General features: G+C 43.0%; 1 protein-coding gene across 1 annotated transcript in view; it reads right to left on the reverse strand.

Moving 5' to 3' along the window:
- Positions 1–14,277, reverse strand: part of elfn1a (extracellular leucine-rich repeat and fibronectin type III domain containing 1a) — a 65,787-nt gene that overhangs the window by 12,329 nt on the left and 39,181 nt on the right. The window contains exon 2 of the mRNA XM_086133980.1: positions 9,963–10,033. The gene's annotated coding sequence lies outside the window, so the exon portion shown is untranslated. The remainder of the gene's footprint in view (positions 1–9,962; positions 10,034–14,277) is intronic.

Raw genomic sequence — 14,277 nt, forward strand, 5'->3', positions numbered from 1 at the left:
CACTTTGGCGGCATAATTTGTAAAACTTCAGATGACTTTGCGCTCCACGCCACCCCCCTCTTGTACGTATCTCACTTTATTGTTCTTCACTGGATACCGAGTCCTTCAGCAGCGGGATTGAGCTGAGACAAGGGCGAGAAGAGAAAAATCTCATCATGGAGCCAAACTCAACTTTGAGTGACACTTTTATCGAGACAACAAGCTCACTGCAAATGGCATCCACCGATGCTCTATCTATGAAGGGCAACTTTCTGTGTGTGTGTGTGTGTGTGTGTGTGTGTGTGTGTGTGTGTGTGTGTGTGTGTGTGTGTGTGTGTGTGTACAGTAAACCTGTCTTCTTATGTTAAAGGAGACCTATTATGGAAAATGGACTTTTTAAAGGCTTGGATACAACTAATCTATGCATCTTAATGCTAACAACCCGGAAGCCTTTCACAACGATTGGAGCAACACATGTAGATAGACAATCCAACAATATTCACTGGCATATATTACTTATCCTTTGAAAAAAAAAAGACTAATATTGCTGCAGTTTACTGAGTCACACCTCACACTTTGTGAGTCTCTATATCTGGATTATACTGTACTACCATGAGGTTGCCTGGACCTGCATCCCAGAAGTCGTAGCACAATGTGTGAGGGTGTGAAAAGTGTGCTGGAATTCATTACAGTTGAGTTGTTTTGGATAAAAGCACAATGAGAAACCAGAGAATCGTTTTAAATTGAAAACAATATGGATAATACATCTCCTTTAGGGCAAAAGAAAAAAAAAGCATTTCAAACAAATAACAGCAGCACGGCACATATTGAACAGGGCACCGAAGTAAGTGAGCTGTGGTGAGCGTTCATCAACCAGAAAGCAGAGCGACGCAGGAGTTTAATTTAATCCTGCACTTTTGAGACTTAAGATATGAGCGGCAATAACACCCGAAGGTTTAAACGCAATTTTCCAGGCCATCAACTGACCATCAACTCGGCACGTTCCTTCGAGCCAAAGCATGTGGCAACACGAATTTGACTGCTGACGAAGGCAAAACTGAATGAGCAAAGATTTTAAATGCACCCATTCCTAAGTGGATTCAACAGGCATATCGTCTGGCCAAATTTGGAATGAGAGAGATTCTAAATTTGCTGAGTGGATATTTTTTTAGCTTAAGACACTTGAAAATGGCAGAAGACTGAAAGTGATAAATATTTGCTGTATTCATCACATTGGCTTCTTATTCGTCTTTCGCATCTGTCTTATATTATTCATGCATCCATTCGCTGGAGCCTATCCCGACTGGCTTTGGATGAGAACACCGATACACCCGGGGACTGGTTGTAAGCCAGTTGCAGGGCACATAGCGACCACCCCCCCCCAAAAAATCCCACTCATTCATGCCAATGTTTTCAGCAATTTGGAATTCAGAAAAGTCCACACAGGAGGGTTGAAAACTTGAACCTTGAACTTCCCAAGTGGGAGGCAGCTGTACCAACGGCAACACTATGCTACTCTAAAAGAAAAGACGGAACAAAAATATCTATAATGAACTGTATCTGTGTTCACGTTAGCAGGCTGGAGGGCGCTTGCCAGAGCAACAGGCGGTGATGTCATTTTTAGCAGGAAGGATTTTAGCCGGTCAGATACACTGGAGAAAAAAAATGGTTTACGTACAGTACATGTCGACAAATTATGTGTAGGCCTCCTTGTGAGGATAAAGTGGTTCAGCTAATGGATGAAATTAGACATTGCTTTTGAATTAGACCTCTGGTACATGTTTAGTGCAGTTCACACCATGTCATCAAAAAGCAGCGACGATTAGTCACCCATTAAGTCAGCCAAACGTTTGAAGACACTTGTGATGCTAGTGATGGGACACAACTTTTTTGAATGAATCGCAATAGTCAAATTTTTTTGACTACCTACTTTTTTTAAATCTATTTTTATCCATGCTTTTTTCGTGAATTCATGAAAATGTTTTCATGAGTTGAAGAAAAAAAATTCTGTTGAACCAATATTCAAAAACAATGTGTTATTTAAATTGGTTCATTTTAATTAATTTTTTTTTTTTTTTTGACGGACTATCATTTTTTTTTTTTCCGGTAACAGAGGATTACCCTCCAATTTGTCCACAGGTGTATACGTCAGAAAAAATAGACGAGTAAGAGGCATCGAATGTGTGGCTGAATAGTTACTCATGCGTGTCCTCATTAAATTTGATAACTCAATAAGCAAAACTGAAAAATTACACTGCCATGAAAGTAGTTATGAGTTGCGTAAAATTCACTTGGCATGCGAACAACATGTCAATACACATAAATAAAAAGAGCTCCCTTGTTTGTTGACGCTTCTTGGAAATGTCTTGACATTTAGGGAAACGCAAACGAATGCCACGGAAGCATCCTCCCGGTTAATTAACACAAAATGTTCTTTTAATTTTGTGTCATATAAGGACTGTGCTCACCCTGCCTCATTGCATACTGATTGACATAATGCGTTCCCTTTTTTTGTCAAATTTTTATTTTTGGAGAGGGAAGGGGGGGTGGACATTTGACCTTTATCAGAGTTTCTGAGTTTCGGCACAGCAAGAATATGACAGAATTAATTGGCATTGCAAGTCTTTGGTGACTTTTAGGTCGAATTCATTTGTTGACCTTGCGTCGTCCTGACGTAGCCAATCAGTGGCGAAAATAGGAAGCGGGTAGCAGAAAGCGGCCAAAAGCATCGGGGATGCCACTTTCATTCAAAATCAAAAGAGCCGTCGCTGCGACACGGAGGAGCTCTCCTTGAAAGTTCGTCACGGTGGCTGTAGCTCGCATTTCAGAGTCCCAACATGTGGTTTCCGCCTCGACCCCAATGTGCAGAAGATCCTTTCGGGGAAGAACAGCAACAAATCATATTGACATCGGTTGAGGCTAATGTCCGTTTGATGTCTTCATCCATCACAGAGAGTCGTGTGATGCACTTTGAAGATAATGCATATCGGTATTTATCACTCGCGAAACAAGAGAGTCGGAGAAAGCTGCCGCAGCAGCATTCTGAGTGCAGATTGAGATGTTTGAATGAAGCGCAAATGATGGCTGCTGGATAGAAAACAAGCCCCAGAGTGGATACATGGCAACTTTATGAGCTTTGCTTTTCTGTACTGCAGATAAAAATACATTTGATTTATTTCCTATTTGTACAATTTCATGTCTCCTTCGCCATTTTGAGATTTAGGGTTTACTCACCACACAGTGGCTCCAAGAGAGTTTTTGTTTTCTCAAAATACTTGGCCAATAAAGAAGATTCTGATTCTGATGTTGGGTCTATAGGTGGGAGTAAATCACATACTGGATGCGCAAGTCACAAGTCGTAACCTTCAAATCTGAAGTTGATGTGGGGAGGGGAAAAAAAATCAAGCAAGTCAAGTCGAGTTGCCATCAAATTTCAAGCTAGTCGAGTCAAGTCATTACATACTTTAAGCAAGTCGTCAGTCGTGAGTCATATTAGAAACTACATAAAGTTTTTATGGGTGAATAGGAGGCATTAACTCTTAAGTCAGGTTGACGTGCATGAGTTGACGGGCGCCCCTGCCACATCAAATATGGCGGACACGCTGACGTATAAAAAAAGGAACTCAAACTGGAGTATATGTTAAACATTGCTATGCTTAGACCGCAATTGCTTTTTGTTATGGTGGCGCTTCAATATAACACTCTGTGTAATGTCTAATCTGTCACTTTGCCTTCTTGACATTTGATTAGCTCTTGGTAAACTAATCTGTCGCGCTAAGCTAGCTAGTTTTGCTTCACGGGTCACACAGCAAAGTTACCTGCGTTTGATGGAAGAAAGTAAACGTGTATCTTTTCATTACGTAATAATGAAAGTAAAATAGATTTTTACAAATGTAAACAGAATGACTTGTCAAGTCAGTGAGTTCAAGTCAAAGTTAAATTGAGTCATGTCGAGCACCACCTGTTGCTCTGGCGTGCATTGTATATATTTCATTTCATCCATTTACTCGGAGCTGAGCTGGAGCCTATCCCAGGAGACTTGGATTTCTCCCCAGCCAATCACAATTACTAACTCTTAACTGGACCGAAAAGTGGAAGGAAACCAGAGAGGGGGGGGGGGGGGGGGGGACACACAGCGCCGTGTGGAATCCCCATCCTCAGAACTGTGAGGCCCCTAGACCACTATGTAGCATCTAAAGGTTCCTTCTTTAGACAAAGTGAGTTGTGTCAGATAGAAAAAAAGAGTGTCAGTGAATCAAATCACCCATGGAGGTGAAATAAATAGTCTAACATTCCCGTTGCTACCGAATGACAAAAACCCGAGTGCCAAGTGGCAAACCAGGAGTGCCTTTTTCCTGCGAAATAAAAATGTCTCCATCTTGACATGAGCGTTATTGTTTCTTACAGGGCGCAATCCCTCAGGGTCCAAAAAGACAAAATGGAGAGCTGCTACTTGAGTGTAAAATACGAGTGAAAATTCTTTTTGTGCGCCGCATCGAGCGACTTGAGCTCCCATCACGAGCCGACTGCTTCGCCGCCGTGAGGACTTTTATCCCTGTTAGGGTCCAAGGGTGCTACATAAATCCTCCAAATACTAATGGACTTTAGATGAGATCCTCTGACACGCTGGGGCTCTGATCGCATTGAATCCAAATTAGCATTTTTATTGCCGCGTTTCCATTTGAAAACTCCAACGGCACGCACGCGAGCACGCTATTTGCGTTGCAGATTGAACAAAGACCCCGCAAGAAGAAAATGTTACTCAAAGAGGAAAGAGCGCGAGGCGCGTCTAATGTATGCCGCGTTTGCGCCTCCACGCATCTGGCAGATTGCGTTTAAACGGCCACTCTCCATGTAAAGATGCAAACGAGCTACTTAATGACAGGTTTAATCAAGAACACGCGAGATGCAAATTCTCCGTAAAGTGATAACAGCCTCTCTTTAACAGATGCTCCATGTTGACATCGCCAGTTGAGGTCTGTTGTTTTAATAAATAGCGCCTAATGAACACGCTTGTTTGACTGGTGCGCTTTTAAAGATGCATTCAACATGGAAAACACTTATTTGCCGATGTCTAAACTTCGGGCTGAATTGAAAAAGTAATTTAACTGTGATTGAATGTTTTTTTTAATCCCCTAATTATTATTTATTTATTATTTGCCAGTGATAGCAAAATGGAAAAGTGTAACGCTAACCACATAAGAGTCAAATTTAATTTCTAATTCAAAGGTTCAGAGAAGAAACATTTCGTCTTGAAACTGTCCACAATGATGTCGTGGTTGCTTTTTTATCCATGAAATCGCATTTCTTAAGTACAGTTCTGTTGTATTTCACTTTTAAGCACATAAGATTTGCTTTTGGAAGTGTCCTTGTTTAGAGGTGAGAACAGCTGGCGCCTCAGACCAGAACATCAGACCCGACAGTGGATGTTAAGAGGTCGACAGAGTTAAATAATATAATTGAACCTCTTTTCTATTCATTCATGAATCCAAATTGAGAAATAAAAAGGTATTTCAAACCATGCCGGCGGAAACTGAAGCAGATTGTCCGGGATCCTTCTTCTTTAAAGGTGTCCGACCTCACCTTTCTAATCCGGCAGGCGATGGAGCAAAGCCTCAATTACCTCCCTTTGCTATCGCAAAAAGAACACGCCCGAGTGTGTCCTCCGAAAAGGCCACGTGCGCTTAACATGCACTTTCTTTGTGTCGGCGCAGCACTCGTATTGGCGCTGACGCGACCATGTCTTAACGTGAGCCATTGATGGATGTGGCCTTCATCGTGATGCGCGCGCCGTTTCGCCGGTTCAATGATGATAGGTAAGGTCAAGTATGAAGTCAACCATCATTTGAGTAATACTTAGAGTTCAAATTATTTAATTCAGTTTTTTAACACAACCCACCCAGGTTCATAGTTAGACCCACAGCAACGCGCTTAACAACGAAATGCTTTTGTTCAGCAATTGCTGGCCAGTGACGTCATTTATAGAATGCCGAGTCACCGGTTAGCCATTGTACTGCGTTGTTGATTGGCCCATTCACTGCTCTTTGCCATTGGTATCGAGTTATTCGGCGAAATGCCTCGGCGCTGTGTGGCGATGCGCCGTTCGCGTTCAAGCTAACAGTTGTTTGAGTGGCGAGAAAGAAAAGAATAGGGCACGTAAATGGACCAGAAAATTGGAACGATACGGTTTCATTTTGTGCATTCTTTCTCCCGGGAACAAAGAAGCCCTCCGTTTTCTCAAACGAATTTGCAAAAAAGGGGTAGGTGCGCTAATCAATGAATAACAATGAATGGATTTGTTGACTGCAGTTTGCAATAACTTGCAGACTTAATTCCATTTAATTGTATTGAACAAAAAAATATATAACTTAATGGCCTCGCATCTTTTAAATCCAAATGGATTTGCTGATTCAATTTGGTTTTAGGGGCAGTGACGCCGACTAATCGGTTCAACTGCTACTGTAAAACCTAATAAGAACGATAACAGCCTACCAGTCCCCATCTGCCTTGGAGACTCCAACATTTCTTCAGCCGAGACATGCACGATATGCATTGGGAGGCCAAGCGCAACAAAGAGGTATTGATTAACACTCATTCACTCCCAAAGACGTATTTAGACGTCTTTTTAGTTTCCATACATTCAATCAACCTATTTAGATTATTTTTCAAGACTTAGGGTAATAAGGGGTCTAAAAATGGCCGGTGCCGAATGAGTGAAAGGGGTCAACATGGAGGACAGGTTCAATTCCGTTGATGGACAAAAAGGCCGATAATTGCCAAGCACCCTAATGTTTTCCAATCACTTTATGCCACCAATGTGAGTCCTGTGGAATCCATATCTGTGCCGGACCAATCCATACTGCTCCCTAATCCATTCTCTGATGTCATCAAGTAGACGTACCCAAGACATCTTGCGCTTTGGCTTTGGACTGGCTTTGGACAAAAAGCCACAAAGTGGCTCTCATTTGCACCGCGACAGCATCAGTCTGGATGGCGACTTTGCGACGGGCCATCTCGTCGGCGCTTAAAGAACACTGAAAAATTCGAACGGAGACCCCTCACGGGTCACAGGCCGTAAACAGCCTCGCTGCATCCCAACAAGCCACCTTGTAACATTTCACTCGTCCAGTAACGCTTTAATCAATGGGCAGATATAAACATGTATTAAATGCTTTACGACACACTAAAGTCCGTCTCCCTTTATGTGGGATGGTCATGTGTTTAATAATTCATCCCTCATTAGCGCACACAGTTTCCTTTTCGACTCGCTGATGAAAATAAATAGCGCGCTTGTTTGCTCGTCTGCTTACATTCAGCATTTGCATTTCGATTTCAAAAAATCCCCTCGGCGGAATGACGACGACATTAAGATTAAGAAGGGTTATTTGCATATTTGGCTGCGTCATTGGTCGTCTGCGCCATCGTTTTCCCTCTCACTCATTTATTACCGGTCTTAGTCATACTTTTAGGAGTTGTTTATGACAGTTTGCCTAGCGTTACAAATGTGGGAGGCTAATTTACAGGCGACATTGAAATTATTCCAAACACAAACAATTAATTTTGTACCACAGACAGAAAAAAGTCTGATTGACTATTGCTAAAATAGCAGATTCTAATGAATGACCTCCAACCACAATAAAAAAGTTGCTCTACTTTTTATCCCCACGCGGCCGCTTTGGCGTATCGTCCCTGTCCAACTTTTTTTTTTTTTTTAAAGCTGAATAATGAAAAACATTGAACTTGAAGAGTATTTTTTCCCCCCTCTTCGGACAGCAATGTTAGAGCTCTTAACTCTTTATAAATTGGTTCATTTTGTCACGAAACAGAGGGGCTGCGGGGGTGGGGGGGGGGGGAAGCAGTATTAATATGTATTAAATGCAGATGCATTTCTGTGAGCAGCGCAGCTCATTTGCATGATGACGATGACGATGATGAAGCACCGCTTTCATTACAATGCCGAGCCAAACGAGTCTTTCTTATTCCAACACAGCTTGGTTAATCACACTTCTTCAGGCTCTCGGTTCCGCTGTTGTCCCTGCGTCTGCCGGAAAATTCGAACGCCGTATCGGCGCCGGCGGCCTTTGCCGGATCTTGTGCCGACAGTAGAATCAGATAAAGTAAAGTTTTGGGGGGGGAAATGATAAGATGGGGCACTGATTCGCCGCGTAACGAGTGAGTCATTTAGGAAGAAAAAGGTTGTTCCGCTTTCTACGAGAGAGTCAATGATGATTCACGAGGACGCGTAACCCCAATAAAATGTTTGCGCTCGGGGTGAACACCAGGCGTTATATTCTGGATTTTTTTTCCCTCTCTTTAAGAAGACAATTATCTGCCTTTGTACATGGGGCCGGATGTCAGCACGCTTTATCCTCATCAGGCAGTTGTGCTTTTATTTTACAGCGAGCAAATTGTGCAGAACCTGCACTTTTTTTTTAATCCATTTTTTTTACCTCTCTTCATTCCGCCCATAAATGGAATCGTTTATCCCCCTCCTGATTTTACACAGTCATTCCACTCTTCTATTAATAGCCACTAAACTGAGTCCCTTTCAAATTAAAATGTTATTTCGATGCAAAGCGCCAGCTATAATTGTTACACCAGCACTTTACGAGGGTAAGTTCATGTATATTAGGGATGCGCGATATTGGAAAAGCATGTGATATGGGGCTTGAATATCGTAAGCTCAATATTGAGCTATATATTATTATTATTATTAACAGGAAATTACATTTTATTGTCCAATGAAAGAAAGTCTTTTTTTTCATATAGCACAAGCGGGATTAAAAAAAAAAGGTCCTATATTATTTTAGAAAACAAAAAAATAAATTTTCCATCCATCCATCCATCCATCCATTATCCGAAACGCTGATCGTCACGAGGGTCGCGGGCGTGCTGTCTTCAAGCAGAAGGTAGATCCAAAATGGTCGCCAACCAAGCGCAGGGCACAAAATTGAATTTATTAGAAGCTAAAGAATACATCTTAAAACCCTGGCGAACCCACCGGGTCAAATTTGGCCCCTATAAATTCTGCTACTCAAATGCTACCCTTAAATCCCAAAGGGTCAAATTTGCCCCTTGTCCTAAATTAAGATTAAGGCATTGCATATTTTTAAAAAAAAAACATATATTTTGGTGTTCAGTGAACATGAAGCAGTCATTTAATGTAAAATTCATTTTCCAAAGAAGAAAAAGGGTTCTTGGGTTCTCCAGGGTTAAGCATGGGTGTAATAATTATGGAGGGCAGTATATATACTCCTGCATATGTATTTTTTTTTTCAATTGCGGTTCACCCACTGTCCATCCAATTTGTGTGTGGGTGCGCTTTCAATGAAAATGCACTTAAATAAATCTGTAAAAACAAAAACAAAAAAAAACTCCAATAAATAAATAAGCAAAAAGATATGAACAATTTGGAGATGCATGCTTTTCATTAAAAAGTTTCCATGCGGGTTTAATCATTTGCATCTCCGCTTTCCTTATGACGCGCAGAACATAAAACCGAGTGATGATTCCCCCCCCCCCCCTTTGTTTGTGTTTATCTTTCTGCTGAATACATAAAATTTGCTGAAAAATGATCTGAGGGGGGGCAGTTAATTTTGTAAAATGGGTATTCCTATTCATCCTCTGTTCCAGAAACTCAATACCTTGTTTTATTGTATTGCCTTTGTCATTAAGTTTAATTATTCTTGTAAGTGCACATGGAGGTTGCAGTGGCTGCCGCAAACGCAAACAACACACACTAACAACTATAGCCCCGCCCACAGAGGGCTGGTGTACAGGATGACACGTCCTTTTGAGAGATTTGTCTTTGCCACTGTATATACTTATCATGTGGCTTAGCCATGGATTCTCTGTGATCCTCTTAGAAGGGGAGGGGGCAAAGCGTGGGTTACGGATCTGAACTCGGGGGGGGGGGGTTGTTTTGCTTATTGAAAAGCCTCAGGTGACTCAAGGTGCAGGTTGCAAAATCTCCCCACATTTACCTTCGTCATCTGCTTGGAAGTCTTTGATGGACCAGAGCATCCCAGATGTTGATCACCTCCTTCGCTGGACTCTGCAACACAATATTGAAACCATGAGTCTTTAAAGGCAATATTTAAGAATAATGACATGAGACTAGTCTTCGTCGTCAACGAGATCTGCATATAGATTTATGCTATTTATTTATTTTTTTGTGGCAATATGCAGTAGTTTCTATGATTGCTCTGCTAGATTGGTAACCTCCTGTACAAGGTACACTATAAGAGCAGCAAGCCCAGGCATGTAATTGTTTTCTTTGACGTGTGTCAAGTCTCTCACGTTCAAGTTGTTGAATTCAGTGTGCGTGTACCAAACTTCTTAACTTATCAGGTCGCTGATTCGTTCGCATCTGGACTGTTCGGGTTGTCTGAGAAGACGCTTTGTCGAGCCAAGCCTCCTCACCAATGCCGATTGTATGAACTGATGAAGCCTGCTCAGGTGAAGAGGAGAAACACCTTCTAAGACAACCCGAACAGTCCGGTTGCCATCGATTCAATGCTCTTAGGTTTTGCCTCTGTCTTTGGTTTGTTTTTTCAGCACCGGTTGGGTGGAGGGCGTTCCTCTCCAGTGGCGCTTTATGTACATATTTGGTTGCCAGCAATTTCTGTTCATACTTTGTTGATCCTTCGTTTTTCTGTAACTCAACCTTTTTGTATCATAGTTTATCTAAATTTGCATTTGTGGGATCCGCACACCATCTGGTTTATTTCCGAACCTTGTCACTGAGAATGGAATGAGCTGAATGAATGAGAACGTTCACGAGCCATCTTCTACCCTCTACGGTACAACTAGAAAGGAGGAGGGTGGGCAAATTGTCCATAAGGCCGCCATTTTGAAAGAACTGTGCCGCCCTCATTAACAAGCAAACAGGCTTTGATTTACTGTTCACAAACAAAGTTATATTGAACAATGAATCACGCGTCACTCCGCCTCTTATCGTATTTGGGACTCCCGGTGTAGTGCCGCACATCATTTCCATTTGCGTAATCCTCAGTCACTAGAGAAAACGGAAGCTTTGTTTCGCTTAAATTCATGTACGTGATTATCACCCCCCCTGCACCCCTCCCCCTCTCCTATTTGCTTCTGTGCTTCACCGTGCGATGGATCCAATGAGGGCTGCAATTTTCCCACCTACATGCGTATGAATGGTCGCACACGACAACCCAGAGATTACAGCGCAATCAGTCTTCCTACGGTGCTCTTGCAATTCTGCTGTGATCCGCGCCCCCTCCTGACTCGCAGGGTATAACATGTATCAAATGAAAGACACGGGCATGGGCAAAATTCAATCTCAACCCTCAGTAATTGGAATCTGCAAATGGGCGAGATTATCAGCAAATGAGCAGACAATGGATATTGCAATTCAATTAGCCGGCAAGGCTGCAGTTTGCATGTCAGTGAAAGGGGCCCACAGTTTAAGTGGCAGCCACTGTCCAGCAGAGGCCCGAGATGACTTTTAGGAACCCAGCGTCGTGGTGGTGTCGGGGTTGGTTGAGTCTCTGAGACGTCTGCGGTATTCTTTTAATTACACATCATAATGAGTCCATTTAGCCGTTCAATGACCCGTTTTACGGAGCCGAACAACCACGGGAAGCGAGTCGCCCTTGGCAGGGTCCCTTGCCACAGCTGCCCCCCCACCCCCTCCCGCAAGGGGAAGCCTCTCAGCCAAAAGGGAACATTTGGCTTTGAACACACAAGCTGGCCCAAGAAAAGCGTTGACGAGTGTTTGCCTGCCTTGTCACGGCGAGGAAACGTCCTCGGACAATGACGCGCGGCTCAGACATCATCATTGCGGGGATGACTACATTTATTGCAAATCAACTCTCATGAGGCAGATGCATGGGAGCGACTTTATATGCTAAGAATTTAAATCGATCACCATAAACGTCTGGATTAACTGTTTGTGACAGAGACAGGGGTACAACAAAGGCCAGTTTCAGGCCTACTTATTATTAGTACTCAGTATCAGATCTTTTCCAGGTCCAAAAAAGTTACTGGTTTTGTTTCCAAGATCGTGAAAATCAATCCTTTGAGGCTACCCTTTAAATACGTAGACTGCTTATTTACTGTCAAAACTAAACGTTTGTACCCTTTCCCAGGGTAAAAAGGTACCCAAGCTCATTCAAGTCCAGTCTTGAAGTTATCACATCAGACCATTTTAGGGTACCAATCACGTGCATTGACGACTACACGGTAATTTCGTAATATTTTTGAAAAGGGTTGTTTGTCCCGTTGTGGGTGTGAACAGAGCCCACTTCATTTGCCAGAAATCAAAGCTATATTAATGACGCTAGGAATGAATGGATTTCAACAGTAACTCAGAGATTTTGATGCCCGTCGTTATCATATTAATGAATAAAACTCAGAATCTGTCTGCCTGTGTGCCCCGATCAAAGTCGTTTTAGGCTAACTGCGCCAGCATAGCAGTTATAACTTTCACTGCCATTCCATCACCAAATTTCTCATTCCGCTGAGCGTATCCTCGCCATTCCAGAGCGCCCGGCGTGGCGCAGACCAATTTACCAAATTGGCAAATACGCAAAAATAGAGCCCGAGGTGCATTTCGAATTATGCTCTCCAATTGTCAGACTACAGAAAGCAAAATGTATCTTGTACTCTGTCTCGTTCAGGATATTCTTGGATACGCGACCTGAATGACTGCATGACATTCAAAGGCAGGCCTTTGTCGGTTTAAGCACACTTTCAGTGGAGTGAAGTTGTTTCGTTCAGCAGCATCGGTCAGCGTAAGCATTTTGTCGCTCGGCAGATCATTTCCCAGCGTTGTGTGTTCTTCATGAACACTTTTATCGATTCCGACGGGGGGAAAAAAAACACACTTGCATTTGTTTCAGCACCGAGGCCAAGAATCCGTTTTGACAGAGGGTTTGCTGCTCCTCGCAACCTTATTGATCCCCAAGCGAAGCTCGCGCGCTTTATTCACATTGTGTGCACACTGCAGACGGATATGAAAGGAAACGGTCGCTGTTGCTCTTCAACCCACTTTCTGACCTCCGGTCAACATGCTGGAAATTGTTGATGTGTTTGATAATATGTGCATGTTGCCTCCTACAACTGCATGCGTGACATCAACTAGTTCGTAATATGCGGTCGCTGTGGAGGAGGGATGCAAACTTTTTTTTCTGAAATGACATTTCATTAGGTACACTTGCGCACTCGAATAACCCAAAGCAAAAGCTCCTGTAATATAAGTGATGAAATTTGTTTGTGCACGGTTTTTATCCAAATCAAGCAAACATTTATTTATTTAGGTTCAAATGTTTAGTGGTTTCTGTCCTTTGTCCATCATGACATGCAAACTACAAAGCAGCTGCCTGCCACTCTGTGAGCTCCATGGAAGTGAGCCAAGCGCAATAAAGCTCGCAGGTAAACTCGCTGGAGAAACGAGGGGTGGGTCAGGTGACAGCCTGAGGAAGGAAGCGGCTTGAGGAGGGAGATGAGGCGGCGGGGCCGCCCCAGAGACCACATGTGCGAACTTCCCGAAGAGCTTGGCGACACTCCAGGATGCTGACCCGCGGCGCGGGAAGGTCGAGTTGGCAGCGAGCTAACGGATTGCTGCTGACGCGCGGCACAGCGAACACGCACACATGTGAGGACCAAAAATAGCTGGAAACGCTACAGTGCTACTGACCTGGCACTTAACACTCAGGATAGGAAATCCGCGGCCGCTTAATCTGCCCGCGAAAACTTTTCCAAGGCTACACTTGTGTCACAGAATCATTTATATACATTGGATGGTAAATCATTAGAAATACGTGTGTGTACGTGTGTGTGTGTGTGTGTGTGTGTGTGTATATATATAATAAATGTTGAAATCCAATCTCAACATCAGAACAGGTAGCATGGCAGCCGAGGCTGATTCAAATGCTCTCATTAGGCGTCTGATCGGTCTGTGGCCCTTGTCAATCAAACTCTCTGTTAATCAAATTAATGACATGCTTCACATGCACGGGCCAATGACACCGCTGGCTTTTCTTACATGCTGATAATGTTTATTATCATTAATCGTGATAATAAACATGTACACGCACTGTCGGCCAAAGGGACGTTTTGTCATTAATTTCCGCACAAGTGTTAGATGGACCATGGCGGTGGTCTACACTCTCGTCGTGCTCGTCTGGTGTTAAATTACTTTTTGCCGCGCATAGTTATGTCCTTAACTGGTAATGGGCTGTCAATCAAGGATGCCTTCGCGAGCCTTAGTTCACGTTTGCTGGTCAAAGTACATTAATATTTGAGAAGAAAGTGTCTACATTCCAA

This window comes from Hippocampus guttulatus, chromosome 16 (genome assembly GCF_054856545.1).
Source record: "Hippocampus guttulatus isolate MCC_2025c chromosome 16, RoL_Hgut_1.0, whole genome shotgun sequence".
Taxonomy (NCBI): Eukaryota; Metazoa; Chordata; class Actinopteri; order Syngnathiformes; family Syngnathidae; genus Hippocampus; species Hippocampus guttulatus.